The sequence below is a fragment of the Pinus tabuliformis genome, chromosome 6 (assembly GCF_031772625.1).
Source record: "Pinus tabuliformis cultivar Carrire ecotype Pingquan chromosome 6, CPIR1, whole genome shotgun sequence".
Taxonomy (NCBI): domain Eukaryota; kingdom Viridiplantae; phylum Streptophyta; class Pinopsida; order Pinales; family Pinaceae; genus Pinus; species Pinus tabuliformis.
In genome coordinates, this window is record NC_142292.1 from 1,612,712,449 (window position 1) to 1,612,736,297 (window position 23,849).

At 36.6% G+C, this 23,849-nt stretch overlaps 1 long non-coding RNA gene across 1 annotated transcript; it reads left to right on the forward strand.

Annotated features, from left to right (window-relative positions):
* Positions 1 to 2,607: 2,607 nt before the first annotated feature.
* On the forward strand, positions 2,608 to 6,458 carry LOC149265050 (uncharacterized). The gene is made up of 3 exons (XR_016250601.1): positions 2,608 to 2,661; positions 6,099 to 6,165; positions 6,304 to 6,458. It is a non-coding gene; the product is annotated as an uncharacterized LOC149265050 (long non-coding RNA).
* Positions 6,459 to 23,849: the final 17,391 nt, after the last annotated feature.

Genomic DNA, 23,849 nt, shown 5'->3' on the forward strand with positions numbered 1-23,849 from the left:
AAATTCAAGATTCATGGATATGTCCTATATCTAGAACTTTGAAAGATGAAAGGTTTGTTCAAAGTTCTTGAATGCATTCAGTGAATGCTATAATCCTTCAAATAGCCTTTGTCCTAACTCTACAAAGACAACAATAGGGAGTTAGTTCACAATGTGTGGAAGAACCTAATGGATTTTTATTGTGACATTCATAAAGTTGTGTGATTGAGGTTGGGATATGATTTCTTAAGAAATGGCTCAACCATTGCAGAGAAGAGGGAGACACAATTCGTTGCCAATAGAAAGAATATCTTTTAACCCATCGAAAAGCAAGTTATTCTTGGTTTTAGAAACGCCCCTGATTTGCCCCCAAGTACCATAGTTTATAAATATTGTCTAGGAGAGGCATATATGTGAGGAATCATGGTATTCATGTGATTTGTTTTATTCCGTCCCATACAAAAACTCAAGAATAGAAAATAAACGTTACACATTTGTACGAAATCCTTTGACAAGACTCATCGAGTCATGGTGATTGTTAGTGCTGCGATGGCATCCCCATGAAAGAGAATGTGTATCAATGATAAAATCCCTATTGGTGTGGATGATATTAGAGTTATTCAAAACAAATATTATGTTTGAAAGAAGACAAAAAATGATGTTTCACAATAGCCTAGAAATCTGTGCCCAATGTAGGAATTAATAACATGTTTCTTTTTTCCAATGTGGTCGGGAGTACCATGCCCTTAAGTGAAAGACCACCATGGCATACTTCATTCCATGGAAAGGTATGTGGAAGATGGAAGAAGTGTGAGGAATATATTGAAGTGTCATTGATGGATGGTTGGAAGGAAAAGAAAGACATTTATAGCTAGAAAGGGTTGTAGTTATTGGATGTATGCTTTTTTCTAATATTTTGTCTTCTATGTTTGTACAAAAATAATCGAGATGTTGTAAATGCGGCGAGATGGTTGTATGTGCTATTGCATTTGGATGTGAGATAAATCAGGTGGTGCCTTCAGAGATAAGGTGATGAAAAGTAGGTAGGAAAGGCACAAGGTTATGTATGAAGGTGTCTATGAAAACATGTTTAGATTATTGGATCAATTACAGTTTGATAACATTTTCAATGATATTATTAGAGAACGCGCCGTCCGCTGCTTGTAATCCTTTTTGGCATTTATCAAAAAAACATATTGAGCCAAGTGAACTAATGTGCAAGTGATAATTTTGTTGGAATTGACTAAACTTGATGATGCAAACAAATATTCCTAGTATATGCAAGTCTCTAGAAAAAAATGTTGTGCACCAATATAATTTTAAGCTATTCTGTTAAGCCAACCATTTGATATTATATTTTTTAAGTTGGTAATATCCATAAAAAAGTGAACCAACAATTTCTAACTTTATAATATTCATGAATAAATAATAATAATAATAATTAAAGAAGAAATTAGAATTTTAATATCCATGGCTTATCCTTTTAACTATCTAGGCAAAACCTAAACCCAGGAAAAATAACATTTTTCATTCATTCATTAATTTAAAATTAGAACATTAATATCCATCACTTGTCCCTTTAAAATATTTAGGCAAAATACCTAAATAAATAACATTATTGATTCACTAATAATAATAATAGGAAGATTTTGCAACAAAATCTTAAATAAAAGATAATGTCCCATGGGGATGGACAAACAAAAAATAGAGAAAGGTGGGCATGGTTTGTAAATAGGCACGCAGTAAAAAGAATGGATTTTTGAGAGGAGCCCCTAGAATTAATTAATTAATACACATATATGTGAGTGGGTTGGAGATATTGATGAATCCCTATTTCCAACTAAACAACCACATTTCAATTTTTATAAGAGTGATGAACAGCCTGGCCTCATTACAGACTGCGCAGCCAGCTTGACGGATTCCAAATTCTTTAATCATGCCAGCTTAACAGATTCCAAAATCTTCATCCATATGAAATGAAATCCGTAACATATAATCCCATCCGATATCGTATCATTAGTGTACGGAGGTCGCATTTGGGACGGAGGTTGTGCAAGTGAGGTGAGGCGAGGCTGAATCTTGTTCTTTCTTTATGACACACAGGAACAAGAAATAAATGTACAAAGGAGTGCGGCATTTGAGAGGTGTGGCTTTTGGGAGTCACTGGGCATTGTGTTCTACCTTGGCTGATTATGCCTTTACTTTTGGTACTGTTCTATCTGTATTCTCATCTATTGGATGGTAAGAGTGGAGGGAGCTTCACAATCCGGGAACCATGGAAGGAATTTGTGAGTTGAGAGAGCAGAAGATTGGACATGGTGAGGCTTTTTATGTTATCAGAAGAAGAAAGCACAGCCGATGAGAAGTTGGGATTTATTAGATATTTTCAATTGTTTTCTATTTTTTTAGTTTGGTTTTTTTCCAACCATGGCCATGCTTAATTGAATAAATGTTGTTTCATGTTTTTGTGTGTCTCTATTTCTTTTGGGTTTTTGGTTTTGCTTTTTGTTATTCTTTTCGGTTTTGGTTTTTCTTTTAATTTTAGGGTTGCTTTTTTGTTTTGCTTTTGGTTTTCTTTTTTCAGTCTCTGTTTAGAGGGAGAGGAGGTTGGCTCTAGTTGGTTCCGCGTAGGAGGGAGGATGATGCTAAAGAGAAGAGAAGAGAACATGAGATGGGATCCAGGTATGCACCCTTTTATTTTTTATTTGTATTTTAAGATGGTTTTGTAATAGACTGTCAAAATTAATTGTGTGTGTGGTTGGAAAATTTTATTATACACATTTATTTTCCTAATACTTCCTGTTTTGGCTTTGTGTTTGGAGTAGAAAAGCAAAATTACAAGTTCAATCAATGAGTGTAGAATGAATGCATACTGTAGGTGTGGGTTTATGCTAGCATCTGTCTTCCATAATTAACAATTTGTTCATAAATGAAACTGTCTGGGTTTTAAATGCTCATGTGCTACTACGCTTTCCCTTGTATTCCAACTCCAACTCCAACTCCAGTTCCAACTCCAACTCCATTTAAAGATTGACCCAAAAAAATCCATCTCTGATGACCTTCAATTTGTAAGACCTGGCAATAATGGTTATGCCTTCTTTTCCTTCAACGTTCTTAGATAATTACTGATTATAATGTTCGTTGTTAACAGAATAGAATTATATTTTTGAGTATCGTTGTTTTCTTTTTGCTTTTAACAAAATTTAAATCTATGGAATCTTTTTAAAAAAATTATTGGGTGTTTATACGGTTTCGTTCCTTCTGCGGCTTCTATTTCAAAGATATGGTCTGAGACGACCCCACATAGAAACAAACACTTGCCAGAGGGTCAGCGCCCTTACTTACTCCAGCACAGCTAGGTACGTATGGACGCACACGGAAGGAATGTCCCCGTAGTGAGGTGAACCAGTTATCAGTCAATTTTGTTATAATAGATGCTCAAAATAAGGGCCATTGGTCTGTTATTTATTATATCATGCGTAATTAGACCTATCTGGTCACAACTATAGTTTTCAGAACTCATTCCTCACTCGGCCCTTCAAAAGAATGGTAGTGGATAAAAGCTACAGGGTATCGACCTAAAAGGGTGGTTACTTAATTTGGCAAGGCATCTTTATGTTGAAATGCGGGGCTATTCCTCTTACATGGGTGCCTGCCTTTGTGACACCGTAAGGTAATACACTTTGTAATAACCTTTGCCTCTGCCCAGTGCTGTTTACGGTTTTGCTAGAGGGACAAGTAAGCAAAGCAACCCTAATCATAGGTTTATGCTAATGAGTAGTTTAGGGTAGGGTCGGCACTTTTATTTTTTCAAAGATGAAGCAGATCACTGCTTCCTGGTATGAGATCAATCCCTTAGAAATGGTTTCATGCACGTTTTATATTCTTTGTGATATTTTGATCAGTTTACTACGAACATTTTTTTGGCCTTGGCCCATATAAGTGTGTTTTATATTTTCAAGTTAAGAGATTACAAGGCAACTAATTTAAATCAGGGATGGTGTCATGCATGTTCCTCATTCTTTGTGATCCCCTAATCAGTCTACTAGGAACATTTTTGTGGCCTTAGCACATATAATTGTGTTCTATATTTTAAGTTGAGAGATTAAAGCACAACTAATTGAAATGAAAAATGGTGTCATGCATGTTCAACATTCTTTGTGATTCCTTCATCAGTCTACTAGGAATATTTTTGTGGCCTTAGCCCATATAAGTGTGATTTATATTTCAAGTTGATAGATTACAGCACAACTAATTGAAATGACAGATGGTGTCATGCATGTTCAACATTCTTTGTGATCCCTTGATAAGTCTACTAGGAACAATTTTTTGGCCTTAGCCCATATAAGTGTGTTTTATATTTCAAGTTGAGAGATTACAGCACAACTAACTAAAATGAAAGTGGCATCTAAGGATGTCCATGTCAACTGAATTGAAATGATAACAACATTGACAATTGTGTAGACCATCTTCGAGATTCATCTCGCATTAGGCTTGTTTTGATCTAAGTTTGGAACGTGCAACAACATTGACAATTGTGTAGACCATCTTCCGGATTCATCTCGCATTAAGCTTGTTTTGATCTACGTTTGGAACTTGCAAAGGTGGTTCATCTTAATGATGTGAGAGATTATTGGAAAATTGGTCTTCTTATAAATAGATGTTTGAGATGCATATCTTATGTATTCTTAATTTATTAAATTATTGTTTGAATATTAATTTATATTTTATTATTTTAGTTATATCTCATTTTATTTGTTTTTTCTTTTATTATTTTAATTATCTTTCATTTTAGTTATATTAATACATATGTTAATCTAGGTTTGATTAAGATACCTTATTATATAGTTAAATTGAATTTTGTTTATAGTTTCTATTGTTAATTCTAAATTATTGTTAATTTAATGTTAAATTATATTTTATTAGGATCATAATTCATTTATATTCTCTTATTTTCATTATATTCCATTTTAATTGTATGTTTCAAATATTATAGAGATTAATTATAGTTATGAAATAATGTGTTATGAATTAATTATATTCCATTATAGTAATTGTATGTTTCAATTATTATAAAGATTAATTATAGTTATGAAATAATATGTTATCATAGTTTTGAAATTATGTTTTATTAAGGTCATAAATATGGTACCTAAAATAATGTTATGGCTTTAGATGTTGTAGTTCGAAATGTGTATGATATTGGTATGATTAAAGTTTTTTGATATTTCTTTATTATGATTAGGGTTTATTTATTGTTGCAAGAAAGGTTTTACAGAGGGCGAATTAATGTTTGTTTGGAAATGTTTTTTTTACTAAACTATTTTTTTATATTTCTTTATTATCGTCAGGGTTTATTTATTGTTGCGAGAGTTTATTATTTTTATTAAAGGTTTTATAGAGGGCGAATTAATGTTTGTTTGGAAATGTTTTTTTTATTAAACTATTTTATTTTTGTAGAATTGAGGTTTCTATAATTTATATCAAGTTAACCAGAGATTTTTTTGGTGAAAACCACATGAAATATTATTTGTCTATGCATTTCAAACCAACCAGTGTGGTTTTATTAAACCATTTTATTTTTTCTTTGTTTAATTAAAGGAGAATTATAGTTAGAGAGGGGTAAGATTGGATGATAGGAAAAGTAGATCAAAATGCTTTGGAAAGCCAAGAGAGTAGTGGCAATAAATATTTTTACTATGTTGTAACTTTGAAGTATTAGGTGTAGATATGTGCCATAAATAGAGGCCTCCTATTATTAGCTAGCTTGGGTTTAGGTTGCTAATATTGTGAGAAAAGAGATGATATTTAGTTTTTTAAGACTTAACTTGCTTTTAGTGCTCTAGATAATATCATGTCTATATATATATATATATATATATATATATATTACAATTTACTATTTTGGATTTCATGTGAAATGCTTGGGGAAATTTATAAAGGAGAATTTTTTATTGCTTATAACATTTATTTATTTTGAATTGGATTCGAAAAGAATATTTAAATTTATTTATTTTGCAGTAGATATGAAAGAATATTTCATTAATTGTATTTTGTTTTTAGTGTATTTTTCAAAAAAAATGTTATTAAACATTTAACTTTCTTATGATATGAAACAGATTGATGGAGGAGCAGAGATGGAAATTGCTTTAACAAAAGAGTGACATCTTTTGGGGGAGTTGGAAGGTAAGAATGTAATTAGTGATGAATCAATAGGAAAATTGTTGGATTTGAAAGTATATTTAAATAATTGTTTTTGTTTTTATTAATTGAGAGTAAAATTGCTATTAAATATTTAATTTTCTTGTGTTATGAATATCACAGGTACATGGAAATTTCTTTTTACAAGAGTAAGATAGTGTGCTAAAGAGGTACATGGAGAGAAGGTTGAATAGGAGTAGCAAGTAGATGAATAGCCTTTGACAGAAAAGTGTAATTGGTGAAGACAATTGTATATTGTTGATGTAAAGAGCCAAAAAGAAAAAGCTAAAAAACTAAAATAGCTATAAATAAAATATTTTCTTTTTGAGAAGGGGTTTCCCCTTTTAACAACCTTCATGGATAGCCATGGCCAAAGCTGTCATGGAGGAGTGTACCTTTTTATTATGTTTATGATGCTTTCTAGTTTAGTTTTTAAATTTTTTATTATTTTTTTATGACCTTTGGTTTATAAAATTTTAATTTTAATTTTATTTTGCCATCATTTTATAATAACAGTTCTTTTTAATTATTTATTTTGATCTTAAAAGATTAATAATAACTTTCCTTAGAACTATCAAGTGGTTTTTTTTTCCATAATAATTATATAATAAAATTGGTAACAAAATATTGCCTTCAAAATTTATTGTACACTACTCTTTATGAAAAAACTTTTGATATATTTAATTTTCAACCTCACATTTGAATTTTATTTTTTTTGCATTTCCAAACATGATGTGTAGCACAACAACTTTGCTATTTCAAACTTCACATTTCAGAATTTAAATCTTAACACACTCGCTCATACATATAAACAATGGCAATTGTAAAATTACATTTTAAAAGTTCAATGTTTCATGGCTCTACAATTGCATTTTTAATAGAAATTAATTTCAAAATTCCAAAATTTATACAAACATACTTTTTCATGAAAATCACATTTAAAAATTCCATTGTTTGATGTCTTAGACACTTATACTATTTAATTTTCAGTTCCACTACTTGAAATTTGATGCTTATACACACATCTATATACTCCAATGACATTTATAAAATTACATTTGATAGACATAGACTCTTATTACATTCATATGATATTTAATTTCTAATCTAATTTTATCAAAATAATATAAGTACTTTTGATATTTGACTTAAGTAAGTTGAAAAACATTGTATCTTAAACTATAATTTTATAAAAGAAAAAACATGTGATTTTTCTATGAAATGTTCAAATATAATGATTATATTGTGTTATCAAATTTATCTTTTAATATATTGTAATGATGATTTTGGATGGGAAATTTGCATTTCAAATTAATTACATCTATTTCCTCTCCCATCACACAATCTTTACATCTTCTTTCCACTAGTTCCATCTCTTCAACAATTTCCACTACCTCCCCATCAACATTACAAACAATAATTCAATTTTTTTTAATCACTTACACATCTACACCTCTTACAGTTTTATCTGTTGTTCATCCATATACAAGTCATGATAGCTCAATATGCTTGTATGGTTTTACCTTCCCAATTACATAACATGCCTCAAGACTATCAAAGTAAGATTCATTAGTTTGATGGCATTAGGTCCATCACTACACAACATGTAGACAAAATGAATGACTATCGATATGCTCCTCTGGTTTTACCTTCCCAAAGTAAGATTCATTAGTTTGGTGGCATTGGGTCCATCACTACACAACATGTAGACAAAATGAATGACTATCGATATGCTCCTCTGGTTTTACCTTCCAATTACATAACATGCCTCAAGACTATCAAAGTAAGATTCATTAGTTTGATGGCATTGGGTCCATCACTACACAACATGTAAACAAAATGAATGACTACTTTGACCTTTAGGAGGTTGACGAAGAAGATGTGAAGATAATGCTTTTTTCCTAAAGCCTTAAGGGAGTGGTGATAAAATGGTTTAAATATTTATCAGCAGTTATCATAAATGACCTTACTCTTTTTCATCAATATTTTCTCAATAGATGGGAAACTAAAAAGAATCCCCTCCATATTTTAAATGAATATAAAAATCTAAAAAAAGGCCTGAATGAAATTGTTGAAGAATAATGTGCTAGGTTTAATCAAGTCTATAGTTCCATTCCAGCTGTTATAAATCCCCAACCGGGGTTAGCTAAAATTCATTTCCCTTAAGGATTTGATGTTGACATGGCATAGCAATTAAGAGAAAGAGACCCTACCACACTTGAATAAATGCAAATTAACATTGTCAAAGTAGAGGCTAGTTTATTAGCCAAAAAAGCCAAGCTTAAAACTGAAAGAATGGTTACCATTAAGGAGGAACCTTCCTCCTCTTCATCAGACATAAACCTAGAGAGCCTAGTCAAAACCATGGAAAGAATGATGGAGAGGATGATAGTGATTGATAGAACCCCTCCGAGGGATAACCAAGGAGATTCTCAAAATAGAAATCAGAATCTCAAGATAAATCCACCTTTGATAAAACAAAGGGAACAGAGGGGCCCTAATGATCAAAAACTTAGGCTTCCTTTCCAAGAAAACTATGTTGAAGAAGAAGTGGAACTAGAATAACATTTAGGGGAAAAACAAATTAATTTGTTTGGGGAGACATAAATGGATCATATTTTTTTTACCAAAGAAGAGCAAGATCAATTTCTTCTTTCGCAACCAAAAATAATTCCATTAGAGTTTGAAGAATACAAATAATGTTATCAGAATGCCATAATGGAAGTGCATAGGCAATATAACCTAATGAGTAGAAAGACTATTGATACTCCTCAGAAGAAAATCCCTTATATTCCAACCAAGAAAAATCAGACTGATATCCCTCCTTCTATTCAAACTAGAGATTTTCCTTCCTCCAAGTAATTGAAAAAAGATGCTAAAAAAGAAAACCTTAAAAATCAAGATCATAGCATCAAAGAAATAGAGAAACCACAAACCTCTTTCAGCGTAAAAAATGAATTGGCTAAAGTTAAAATTTCAAATCCCCTCATTGAACTGATGAATAAGAATTCATACAGGACACAAGTAATGAAAACCTTAAAAGTAGGTGAAGGAAGAGATATTGTAAAAGTCATTGATGACAAGCCTGGAATGTTGTTTGGTCCAAAGGTAGAAGGTAAACCCCAAGATGGAATTGTTCCCCCTTTTTTCTCCAGTCTCAATATCCTTTATAAAATCAATCATAATTCGATGCTTGAATCTGGTGCCTCACACAATTTAATACCCTGAGCCATAATGGAGAAATTGAATCTTGACATCACTAGGCCATATAACAATTTGTATTCATTTGATTCCAGCAAGGTAAGATGCCTTGGTCTCATTAAATCCCTTTGTGTTACTCTAGCTCAAATCCCTGCCAGAAGCCTAGTTATGCATATCATAGTGGAAAACATACCCCCAAAGTATGGAATACTACTCTCTAGATCATGGGGGGCAATGTTGAAAGGCACCCTACAAATGGATATGAGTTATGCTACCATACCTACTTTTGGTTAGCCTAGGAGAATTTATAGGGAAACACTAATTAAATACATGGTTAGCAGTCAAGATAGACCAAACAACCATCCCTTGTATTCAGTCCATTCAGACCTAGAGTCTTTTATCTTGTATAATGATGGAGGTATAGAGGAAAAAATCCCTAACCTAGAAACTGATTTGTGTGACATGGAAGAAATCAAAACAGGCATTGTAAAACTAGATGAAGAAAATGAGCTTTTATGGAACATGGATTTTGATGGAGCTACAAGAAAAGAAGGATCAAGAGCAGGTGTGTGGGTTTTTAATTCACAAACTAATAAATGAGAAGGACTTTCATATAAACTAAACTTTCAATATAGAAATAATATAGCGGAGTATGAAGCCTTAATCCTAGGATTGCAGCTTTTGAAAAAATTAGTTAAAAGAATTTTAGTTCATGGAGATTCTGAACTCATAATTAAACAAATCAAAAGGGGATACTCAATTAAAAATCCAAGGTTTACAACTTATAGGAATGTTGTTCTAGATTTCCTTGAACATTTTCTAAAGGCACTCAAATATTTTAGGGTTTATATTATGCATCAACACATTATTACTTTTGGCCCAATTCTAGTTGTCAAAGACATACTCACTCAAACAGATCCAGATGGAAGAAGGGGAAAATGGATTGCAATCATTCTAGAATATGATATTGAAATCCGACCAACTAATATTATCAAGGGTCAAGGGTTAGAAAAACTCATGGCATAGTCTAATTCTAATGTGTTAGACATCCATTTTAATGCAGAATTAGATGAACAAGAAGAGCAGGTGACTTCACCAATACTAGAATTTTTCATCACATCACCATGGTATGTAGACATAATTTTTGTCTTACAGAGCTTATATGCTCCTAGTTTAACGAAAACCAAAGCAAGGTTCCTCAAAATGAAATCTTTGAAATTTTGCATCCTTGACAAGAATTTATATTGGAAATATGTCGGAGGGATGTTATCAAAGTGTTTGTTGAAAAAAGAATCAGATAGGGTCTAATCACACTCTTAAATGTGATTAGGCTAAAAATAAGTTTAATTATGTGAGTGAATAAATCAATCACACAGTTTAATTATGATTGAGCTAGATTAGTGGAGTTAATCACACTATTTAATCGTGGTTAAGTGAAAAAGAAAAAATAATCAAAGACCTTAGAAAAATGAATAAATAGGGCTTGAAAAATCAAATGCAACCTAGATTTGATTAATTTGGTTTAGATTACTTAATTTGAGTTGAAATTAATTAATCATGTGGTTCAATGTGATTAATTATTTGTAATAGCATATATTATGAATAAACAGCTCAAATATTTTAATAAAGCTGGAATGCGACAAATAAGTTTTGTCAGCACGTGATTATCAACTGCACAAGAAATCCATGGTTGACATCTCTCCTGCCAGGATCAACAGTGGGGGAGTGCTTTTGAGCCCCCCTAAGCTCCATCCAACTTTACCTGGGGGGGTATGAAAGGCTCAGCTACATGTCAACCTCACCATGTTTCACACCCCCCTTGCCTTTCACTCAACGTGTCGTCCCCTTCGAAAAGGTGATATGAAATTCCAATGATCATTTGCCACCTCAGCTGATCTTCCCTATAGATTAAAAAGAAATCAGAAGCAGTTATCAAGTAAATAGAAATCATTGTAGTCATTTCCCTATATATTTCTCAACATCACTGGGGTGTTATGACCTCCATCTAGTTTTAAATCCCATGGAGTGACACCATGGCCCATCACAGTAAGGATGGAAGGAAAGCGTCCCTTTGGAGTTTGGGATCCTGAGTTAAGTTTTTGGTTGTCTCCAAACGCCTTGGTTCTAGGATGAAATATGTAGCTTGCGGTAAGTTTCGTATATATGGGGAGGTTGTTAGGTCACCATCAATGGATTTCATATATATTATTAAGAATCATAAAAGATAAGCCCTAAGGTTTACTTTAATTAGTCAAGTCCTCATTGTTAAATAATATTTACCATTGAGAGGTCATAGGTTTAATTCTCTCAACACTCTCATGGGAAAACTTCATGGTTGAGATGGCTTGAGGTGATACCTTCAAGTAGATCTTCCTGGTACAAATATTCCATGGAAAGAATGGTTGGTAATCTCCAAGATCCATGAAATTAACTAGATAAGAAACAATAGAATCACATATTATAAATGTTATATATTATATTGAGATAATATGAATTTATCAATATTATTTTCTAACTAAATTATAAAAGTTTAGTTGCAATAGTGATTCCTCTTAACCAAATTCATCATGGTGTAAATATTTATCTAGGTTGTATTTATCATGGTTTATGGTGACTTTTAACTCAAGTTTATTTGTTAGTTAATGTAACAGTACATGTGAGTTAGTGTAGACCAAGTGATAATTTTGGATATATAATAACCTAATATTTTGGTTATATGTTGCTAATGTACATTTCAATCTATACATAAACATTCATGCTTAAGATGATGAGGTAGATAATTATCATTGTATTGCTTCATTTAATCAAATTTTTATTCCCTTACAAGTGGTTTCTCCCTCTACTCAATGAAAATTATCTCTTGGAATATGTGAGGCCTAAATTTCTTTCAGAAGTAGAGACTTCTTAAGAATCATATTCACCAAGACAAACCCAATATTATTATGATCCAAGAAACTAAGTGTTCCAATGAAAGAGACTCATCCATTGTCCCCAAATGTTGGAAAGGGACTCATAGTATACCCATTGATGCTAAGGGGCACAAGCTAGAGGATTAGCCATCTATTTCCACCCAAATTAAAAATAATAAGGGTTGAATATTGGACAAACAAGAAATCCTTATATGTTTCACAACATGTTATTAACCGCCTCTTGTGGATCCAGTAACTCTAGTGATGCATCCGTTTACTAACACTTCCACATTTTGGTGCAACGACAATCAGGATTCAAACAATTGGTATTAGAGCTAAAGGTCTAGAGTTTGAACCACACCAGGATCACACTAGGGGGGATATTGTTGGACATTAGATAAACCAACATTCCCCATGTGTTTCACGACATGTTCTTAACTGATTCTCATGGATCTATTAACTCTAGTAATGCATCCGTTTTCTGACACATGTAGGTTTTGGTGTAATTTAAATGGTGATTCCAACAATAAGATCAGATCAAGAAGGATACATATCCAATGTCTATGGGCTACACATACCTCATGATATTCCAATTGTCCTTTGTATTCTATGAGTATTATGCTAAATGTTCGATGGAATACCATGGTTATTGGGAGGAGAGGTCAATCTAATTAAGAGTCTTGATGAGGAAAAATTAGCATCATGAGACTAGATAATGTTGTTCATAACTTCAAGGAGATGATGCATGTGTAAACATTGGTGGGCTTGGAAAAATCAATGGCATATTCACTTGGAATAATCGATTGAAGGGCATGGGTCACCTCTAGACTAGATTGTTTTCTAGTTTCTAAAGCACTCGTGGAAAATGACCTCTTTTTATTGGCTTCCATAATTCCTAGTAGAGGTTTACATAACTAGCCAATTCATCTGACCATAGGCATTAAATCTTCCCTATCAAATAGCCTTTTTCACTTCAAAATGTTTTGGCTTCTAAACTAGTAGTGATGTAGGATCCAAAGTCCAAGTCATTCATTTGTTTCCTAGACCTAATAGGTGTTTAAACTTCTATAAGGGAGTGGATTTTATCAATTAAAAAAAGGTATAAATTATAATAAATAATTTTACATCTAAATACAAGTGTCCTAGTCCTAGAAGGAATCTACGATTGTAATGGAATTTAGCCTTACCAACAACGTGGAACAATGTGAAAGAGACAAGTAATTGAGTTTAAATGTTGCGTAATTTCTAGAGATCACGACATATGTACAAAATATTTTAGGTAAAGTGGAGTCAGATTCTAGAAGAAGAATAGATGTATATCTTTGACATGTTGTTTAGCTATAGCTTCCATGTTGTAATATGATTATTTAATTGGGTAAAGGCCAAAGAGAATGAATTGAAGAAGAGGGAGATTGACGAGAGGGAAGGAAGGGCCAAATCTCCAGGATGGATGCAAAAAAGAGAGAGTAAATTGGCTAGTCATTATACAATCATGAAAATTAATACAAGTTTTTTTGTTAATGATGATTGTGTGAAAACATCTCCTTCCCATTGTGTGTTTGGTCTCTATAAATTTTATGCTAATACTCTATGATGAGAAAAGCTACTTGAATCCTCTCATACCTATAGTCCCTGCATATTATGCTCCCGACGCAATGAGGATTCTTGTTACAATAGCCAACCCATTGAATTGTTCATATCAAGTTAGTATAGAAGGAGAGCGAGTTTTAGGTTATTATTTAAGTGTGACCATCATAAGTTTGTAGGTTAATTTTTGGCTCAAATTAAGTTGTGAGTTTTTGCTTACGAGTGAATGTGACACCAAAATATCTACCACATTCCCATTAAGTATTGGGTTCTCTCTTCACTATATGGCACAAGTTTAAGGTTCCCATTGAGAAGTTTTGTTGTGTAAAATCCAATATCTCTATATTGATACAATGGTTAATACATTCAAGTGATGGATAATTGCATGTTACTTGTTCTATTGTCTTTTGACATGAAAACCTGCAAACAAAGTTGTAGCTATGTTTTGTTCCAAGTTGAAATTTTGACCAAGTGTTGATTCCTCACAACATGAGGTTATACCTCAAAATTCCAATAAAATACTAGGGTGGTGTGGTTTATGGGTGGTATCCACTTCGAGACCCCCTTTCTAAGCTAGGTTCGACTAGGGGTGCCCTAAAGTAAACTTGGGTCATAGATTAGGCCACCTCTATGATCACATCATTGATAGATGTTTTTCCATTGAGTGAGGTCCCATGACAATATTTTTCACTTTGGACCCACCCTTAATCAACCTATATTAGACTAGGGTGGAAATGTGAACTTAGGGCATAGATCTAATTTCCTCACGATTGTACCATTCAATTTTTTTCTTGTTAATCGAGGGGTCCTCAGTAATCCTTCCACTAGCATTGAAGGTCATAAGAGGTGGTTATATAATGGGGATGAGGTAATTTCATAAGGCTTCATACCCCTTGGTTTGGAATTGGTCTTAGTTGCACAATATGGGGCTAGCATCTGAAGTTAGCATTAAGTGAATCTTGTGGTTTACAAAAACTCTTCAATATTATCGACAAGTGGTCAGTCATCCCCTCAACTAAGCATCTTTATAGATGGGACATTTTACACATATCACCCCCATTGGTATAATGATATTTCCCTATTATGAAAGTATAATGGATCATGAACACTAACAAACGACGAGAAGTCTTATCAATTAATAGATATGGTAGACGACAATTTTCCTACTGATTACTAGCTCCATCTTGGCTTCAGGATCTCAAGAATATATGGAGCTTCCTATATTATCTAAGATAACACACCAATATGAGAAGAAAATTTATCTTGTTAATATTAGGCCTTGGATAGAGTGGAAGGTCTATTGATAAATGGCAACAAGAAATTCCAGTTTAATTTGTCCTTGTATTAAACTGTCAATTAAATTTGAATTCTATTCTCATAGCAACTTAAGATAGTTAAATTAAGTTTATTAAACTTACTTAACTTAGGAAATTCATGTTGGAAGTCTTTTGGAAGTCATGTATATTTTCTCCCTACTTTGTAGGAGTCTAGTGTGAGTTAATTGTGAGTTGTAAAATAAAATACTCAGTTTCATGAGCCAGTTTAGTTAAACTAGTTCTCAAACTGATTGAGAGAACTAATAGTGAGTTAATAGTCAGTGGTGACACTAATAAACTCCACTAGTTCTACTCTAGTTAACTTAATATTTACTCATCAGAAACTCATGCATGTTGATTATGAGAAAGTTCCAGTTGAGACTAGAGCGTACGGACATTGTACTATTTTTTTTAGATTTTTATGAGTTGCACTAATAGTGCATGCAATCAGGAACTGATCCTTGAGGGATTGCGTTATCTTTAGAGGCTTTGTTTCCCTTTAAATACAATTTATCCTTCGTAGGAATTACATACTAGAATAGAGACTTGGAGATCTTGTGAATTGGCTAAGCTTTGGCCTTGAGCTTTCTTATGAGTTGGAGATTGAATTTGAGTGCTGCGATTGTTCTAGTGAGAACAAGCATTGTAATTTAATCTTGATTTTTAGGATTAATACAAAACAGATAGTTGGATTTTGAGTTGTGGATTTTCCTATATATTTATTTGTTATGTGCCTTTGATTCTCTTCCTCTATTGATTATTTTTTTCTCTATGTGTATGGGCTTCTACTATAAAGAGTAGAAGTATATTCTTGTCTCTTTCTTTAGGAAATTTCATTATCTTATGAATCTACGAGATTTTCTACATGGTATTCGAGTAAGATTATTTTTTGGGCCGAGAGTTATCAGAGCAGATCTAAGGATTTATGTGAAAAAATTTCATAAAAAAATGCAGATCTGGATTCCTTGGGAAAAGATACCCAAATTCAAAAAAAAAAAAGTTGAATCAGAGTTCAAATGAGAGATATATTGTTGATTTAAAATCAGCTCTCTAGAGGAGATTTTGAAGTTTTGAGTTTCTGGATTACAGGTGAATGTCAAATTTGCAATGCATACTTCAGGATCAGCAGATGGCATTCCATGGGTTGAGGCATGAGCATGACTTATAAGTTAGCTCAAATTTCATAGCCTGGAGGGACAGGATGGAGGTTGTGCTTGAGGATAATGGCTTGAAGGAATTTTTTGAAAAAGCAATTCCTAAGTCAGCAGCTACAGAGGCATAGAACTTGGTCGAATGGAAGAAGTGTGTGGTGAAGGCAAGGTGGATAATCCTTAAGGAAGTTCGATACCACATTGTCTTGAGTCTGCATTGCAAGGGAACTCTGCATGCTATCTAGAAAACATTGATGGACTTGTATCAGAATAGCATTTATCAAAGGAAGTTGGCACTAAAGGATAAACTTCATAAAATCAAGTTGGAGAAAGGCGAGATGATTCCAAAGTACTTGAACAAGTTCACTCAATTTCAGGATGAACTTGGAAGTGTTGGAATCACAGTTATTGAGGAGGATATGGTAGGTTTTTCTCTTCTTGGACTCCCAAAGAGTTGGCATAGTTGGTGAGCTCCAGTATTGTAGCAATAATGCTACAACTCCTGGGGCTTCCTGTCTCTTAATTTTATCAACCCGGTAGTTCGTACAAACTTGGAAGCGACGGTGCTGTATGCACAAGTACTAGCTCTTGTCGCAGCTGTCACTTGGTCAACTGGCACAAGTCCGCTAGGGCTCAAGCCAACTTCTATAGGCTCACAGAAGAAGCTTTATCAATGATGGATGAAAGCTAGCTCAAAGAAGACTAATCTACTTGACAAAAATGAACTGAAAGCAAATCAAAGCATGGAAACCCTAGGAAACCCTAATTTAACTAGTCTAACCTCTATGATGCAAAGAATGTGAAGGGAACTTCTACCAATGATGCCATTACTTCTAATAAGTGAAAGTGCATGAATCTAATCTACTTGCAGCTTAAAAGACATATTTTTGTATTTTTTTCTTTAAGTGGATGGAGTGATTGTGATTTTGTGCTTATTAGGGTTTGGTTGTGCAGATGTGATGCGGAAGGAAGGAAATCTTGGGAAAGGTTGGGGAGGCTAGGAGAGGTTCCCAGAGATCCTTAGCATCAGTCCCCAGAGGTTCCTCACGTCCAGAGGCTCAGCAACCGAGTGAGTGGCCTCCTACAGGATGTCTGCAGGGGATTCTACAGGAAACGCAGAGATTTCTACAGGAAGTCTACAAATTGCTACAGGATGACCTACCATGTGTGTTTGAAGTAATGGTGGAGTGATGGAATGGTAGGGGGAGATGTGTAAGGTAGGAGTAAGGTTGGTGATGTCTCAGGAGTGGAGAAGTAGGATGGAGAACGAGTGTATGAAGTGGGTTGATGGATGGAAGGTTATAACAACGAAATGTCTAAAGAATGAAGTTACGTGAGGAGTGGAGGAGTTTGGGAGATAACAGAGCGGAGCAGAGGTCAAGGATGTGGTTGTATGCGTGATCAAGACGAAGAAGGAGGTAATAGAATGATGAAAAGTAGTGTAAATGAAACAAATGGCTTATGACTGTCACCAAGATGAAAATTCATTAACCTAAGCTACCTGTGCTAAGAACTCAATGAACACCAATATAAAGCGTGTAGAGGAAGGTGCATGAAGCGGTGATGAAGGTGTATGGTGCAAGAGTGAAGTGCATGGAAAGATCTGTCATAAACGAGTCTATGTTGCAGCATGTATAAAGTGAAGAACTGCGTATTTTTGTGGCTGGTATAGGCTGCATTCCAATCTCCGAATAGAGATGGCAGTGGAGACTTCCTCAACCTTTTTTGCTGGAGCTCCAAGAGATTATATCTATCCTCCTATCAAACTGAAGCAACTGAAAGCAAATCACCATAAACTAGTCCTATCTAGGCTCATGAAAACGACTAAATTACCAAACTGTGAATTCGAATTGCATGTGAAAATAAACAAACTCAAAGTGCTGGAACGAAATGCAAACACATTACAACACTGAGGAGATCTATTGCTCTCAGGTTGGGCCCTAACCTGAGAGCTATAGCTCCTTGAGAAAACTCAGAACTAGATCAAAATCTGACTTCTTTATTCATAATCTGATGTCATGCCAAACTTGGCTTACAAAAAGAACTACACCGAGTTGTGCTCAAAAATTACAATAGTAATGCGAAAGTTTCAACAACCTATCAAACGATACGACCTCCATACTTATGCAAAAACGATCATCCAACAGGTGTCCTTGATTTTAGGAGCTCGGCTGTCCAACTGAAGTTTAAACTGCTGATCCTGTAGGACAGTCATAATTGTTGTTCCTGTAGAACAGTTATAATTGTTGTTCCTGTAGAACAACTGGCTGCTTCTAAGCTCGGTGGGGAGATGGATTGGAGCTCGGAGATATGGTGGGAATCACGAGGAGGGTCCCAAGACTGTGGACATCCTCTCATAAAAACCAGCAGTGCCACCTCATTGTCTCCTTGTCTCCTTTTCACGTGGTCTTTTCTCCCTTTTAATGCAAAAACCTGAAATCATAATGCATTAGTCACGTAGATAAAATGTCTACCCTTCTTCCTACAAACAACACGAATAAACTAAGAAATGCATGCATAAGCAGTAAAAAGTGAATGGTTTGAGCAAAGCAAGTAGGCCAAATGAGCCCAAATTATACCAAAAATTGGGGCTCATCATCACCCCCCAGCTAAACTATTTGCTCATCCTTGAGCAACTTAGTCCAAGTCCTCATCTTTCATTGCTTTCACTGCTTCTCTTGCATCCCAAGGCTCTGTGGTAGGGTCCTCTCTATAGATGTGCAACCCTGCTTTTCTGTTTACCTCTTCCCATTGTTGACTGTCATCTTCCTTTGTATTTCCTTCAGTCAATCCTAGCAATAGCGGTGGGCTGAGTTTAAGGCCAATCCAGCTGGCCTGGAGGCTTTGCATGGACTTCTTGTAAAGGTCAACCCTTGCCAAAGCTTCTCTCATCCGGATGGGGGTATGGTACTCTCGGATTTTCAAGCTGTGGGCCATGGTATTCCATCTGCGTGCACAAGCCTGGGCAGCACTTTCTCCCAACAACCTTTCCATGTCTTCAAAGTGAGCTATGGCCTGGGCTTGTTGGTCCATAAACCTCAAGGAAGCTGTGGGATCCGTAGCCAATTGTTGGTGGGTTGAGATGAGTGCCACCGGGTCCTCTAGTTCCGGTCTAATGAATAGTGGTTCGATCACTGCTCGGTTCATGACCGATTTTGCTTCAACTGCTCTTTGATCTTCATGGTTTAACCATGAGGCGAGGGCCATCAATTGCATATCACCCAAGGCAATGTTGGGATCCCATGATACTTCATTAGGCAAAGCCAAGTTGTGGAGGTAAAACTCTGCCAATTTGGCTTTGTCTTCTGCCGAACTAGTAGTGCATAATTCAGAAAATTGTTGTGGGTTTTCGATGTGTGCAATACCTCTTTGGGCCAAGGTGTTTATTTGGAACTGAAGCCATTGATCTTTTAAAAACATTCCATAGGATTTTGCGGGCGTTCTGCACTGAATTGCTTCCATGGCCCAACTGGCCATGCAGGCCAATTGTGCTTCCTTTTGTTGCAGTTGTTCCTTTAAGGCTTGCACTTCAATTCTTGTCTACTGTTCTGCCTCCTGTAGAAGTGTTACTGGCTCTTCAAGACTGGTCGTCAGCTCCTTTTTGCCTTCTTGTTCATTTGTGATGTCCTTGGAGGATGTTCCTGCCTTTGCCTTTAGTTCTTGTAGCTACAACCGTAACTTCTGATTTTCTTCCTGTAGAAGTGCCTGCTGGCAACTAGCCACATGTTTAGCCATGGTGAATTCACTCCTGACCTCCCTGAGTTGATCCTGTAGAGGGCCTATGTCCTCCACCCCCTTTGATTTGGCGATTTGCATCCATGTGTGGGAACGGACTCTTTCTTTCTCTAGTTCAAAAAATAGAGGTACAGTAAATTTCTGTGGTATGATTTTGCCCGCCTCTAAGAAGGTGTAATATGAATTCAGATTGGGCGAAGGGCTAGGTTCTGGTATGTGTTCTCTTGCTATCTCTTCAGGCAGTTCTGCCTCACCCTCCCTTGGTGATGAGGGTCCTTCTCCTTCTCTCTTTTCTGTTTCCTGTAGCCGGGCCAGAGTATCCTGTAGAATGTTTTCTGCTTCCTGTAGCTGAGTTTTTTCTAACTTTTCCTGCCATGTATTTTTCTTTGGAATCCCCTTCTCGTAGGTGACTGTGACCTTGGAGGGTGACTTTTCTTTGGGAGAAGTAGGTGTATCTTCGATGATGATCGGGCTGCTGGATTGGGCCTGTGGCTTGCCCGTCTTTATCCTAACACTTCTCCGAGCCTTAAAGTACATAGGAGTCTCCCTCTTCCTCTTGTCTTTCGGCTTAGGTGGCATATTGAGGCCAGCTAATACAGCTGCTGCCTCCTGTGCCAGAATATCCACCTCATTTTCTTTGGTTTTTACCTTTTTGGGGCCTCCTATAGAAGCCTGTTTCTGCAATTTCGGGCTTCCTGTAGAAGCCTTTTCCTTCAGCACTTTTGGGCTTCCTGTAGAAGACCCTTTCTTGATCGGTTTTGGGCTCCCTGTAGGAGCCTTTTCCTTTAGCAGCCTTGGGTTTCCTGTAGGAGCCTTTTCTTGAGTCTTTGGGCTTCCTGTAGAAGCCTATGTCTTTGTTTCCGGACTTCCTGTAGAAGTCTGTTCCTTAGTGATTTTCGGGCTTCCTGTAGAAGCCTGCTTCTGTTTTCCTGTAGGTACAGGTGTCTCCGTCTTTGCTTGCTTACCTGCCTGAATTTTGCTTTTTGCTTTGGTTGCAGGTGCTGTTGAGGTACTTGGGCTGACGTGGACTACCTCAGCTTTGTCCATTCTGCCTTTCATCCTATTTTCCCTTGCTGACAGGATAGGTGTGCCACCCTTTCCTTTGTCCTTCTTTTCCTCAGCCACTGCTTCCTTGTCTTCACTGCTGGAGGAGCCACTATCTTCGACTAGCATTTTTATGTTCCCATCTCGTGTTAGATTCCTAAATGACTCCCAGGAGAGGGGAACTTTATATGAGTGCAGTGCATCCTCCACAAGCAATTTGATCAGCCCATGGTGTGCCACCTGATCTGGGATGCCATCTTTCAGCTTTGTAGCACACTCCATTAAGGATTGCAACAGGAAATAAGGAATGCTTAATTTCTTTTCTACAGGAAGCTCACTCCGGTGCCTCAATTCGGTAAGCAACCGGAAATGATACCCGTATACGATGCTATAGCGGCCCTCACAGGTTATATATTTCATTATCTGGAGGCTGACCTCGTTCCAAGGTGGTAACAAACTGGTCCTTCGTACTCCATTCTTATCCTCCGAGAATTCTTCCTCAGGTGGAAAGAATTCTTTCTTTGCTTGCTGGCTCTGCTTTCATTCTTCCTTGTCCCACGGCAAACCCATAGGGAGTTCTGTAATCCGACTGATGTACTGTGGGGTAATCTTGAGGCTTAGGCCCCTGAAGGTTACTGTAGCTAGTGTCTTAGATTTCGGCCTTAAAGCCTGCAGAAATTCTTCAGCTACATCATCATCGTAACCCTGCAACTTACCACAAAAAGACATCCATTGAACCCTTGTGAATAGTTCTACCACCTCCTGGTTTTCTCTTAATTTGGTGGAATCTGTGGGTTCCCGCCTGATAAACCCACCCGGCATGATGAACACGGGGGTTTTGACTAAAGGTGACAAATGCAAAGGAGATTCGGTCTATTTTAGGTAGAGCATGCATACAATTCACAAAACATAGTCTAATTATACTGCTATCCTGTAGAATCGATAGTATAGGCACAACAATCCGATATTTTTATGACCAGACTGTGAATAATGATCTTGCCACCTTTGAAAGCCAATTGCGGAAGGAGTTTCAGGGTTACCTTTTTCTGCCACCTTTTCTTACATAAGGAATTCACCTTCCTGTAGAACTGCGTTCCTGTAGAGACTGCTTCCTGTAGGACTACGTTCCTGTAGAAACTGTTCCTGTAGGAGCAGTGTGCAAACTTCGGGGAGGACTATAGTTGGCCAGCGGTCGAGATGTGCTTCACCAGCGTTCTGGTAGCCGAAAGCTCGGCGTATCAATGTGCAGAGGAAATCAGAAGAGCCACTCGAGTTTTGAAGTGGAGGTTGATGAATACATGCGCATAATCTAGCCGATTAGATTTTGAATCGGCGCACCTCGTGGCGCGGGGGGTGAGCTATCCCCACCGGACCGTTGGGCGACGTCACCCATCATTCGCCTGCATATTCACTCGCTGCCGCATTCATTCCCAAAGATCTGTCGCCGCCCTTTTCGGTTAAACTCGTTTCTCGGTTGACGGGACTATCCTCACGTGCATGCTGCGTATTTTCTTTGTCGTGGCTGCCACCCAAGCATCCGACTATACCATAACTAGCCGACGTGGCCAGTCAACTGGCCATACGGCCGCTCAACCATTCATTTCTATGCCATGCAAACAAATCAAAGTAATACTCATGCGATTTGGTGGAAGGAAGGGTTGAGACACTTACCTGCGCGCGGCTGCACACGATTTTTCAGTTTTTGGATGACGGGGAGCGGATCTACCTGCGACATGCGGCTTACACAGTCCCGGAGGCTCATGGTTACAGGATGCTTGCGATGGAGTGGATGCTCTGGTTGCCTGCACCCGTGTTTTGCTTGCAGAGGGCGGTGTTGTGAATGGTATCCACTCATGAAGGTTTGACTGTTACAGGATTCCCGCAGGGTGCCTTGTAACAATCTCGCCTCCTTGGGTGCATGCTGCACGACGATGGATAGAATCTTCTGATCACGCTCCCGGAGCTTCTGATGCTCGACATGGATGTGGTATGAGATCTCGGTGCTTGTTTTTCTTTGACAAATGGCTTTACCACGAGAACTCATTGATCTGGTTTGCTGGTGCAGGGATCTTGGTTGCATGGTGACGAGGATGGTGGAGCAAGGTAACAGCAATGTTCAGGGGTGCCAATCAGTGGCATGCATGCATCCAACCCATTCCTCAGCCGCTAGATCTCCGTTTGAAACAAATTTTTGGCCGTCCCAAACTTCTATAGGAAGTTTCCTGTAGAACACAGAGCTTCCTGTAGAAATTTTGCACTTTCCTGTAGAAAATCTGCGCCTTCCTGTAGAAAGACCGCGCCCTCCTGTAGAAAGACTGTGCCTTCCTGTAGAAAGACAGCAGCTTCCTGTAGGAGATTCAAACCATGATAAAATTGCACATACCTTGAAAAACATGGGTGCTCTTGGAGGAGGTACTGATGAGGTTCCTTGACATTATGATAAGGACCCTTGGCTCGGATTAGAGAGACTTCTTCTCCTCCATAGAACATCTGCAACCTGCATGCAATTTTCATATTGTGCTTATTATTTTTTTTCTTTTTTCTTTTTTGGAAAGATAACAGGGGCGCCCCAAAGAGGTTTTCACCCTTGCTACCTGCCCTGAGCGCCTCAGAGAGGTTTTCACTCACGGATCTTTTTCAAACATTCCTTTTTTTTTTCTTTGAAAGACAATAGGGGCGCCTCAATGAGGTTTTCACCCCTACCGCCTGCCTTGGGCGCCTCAGAG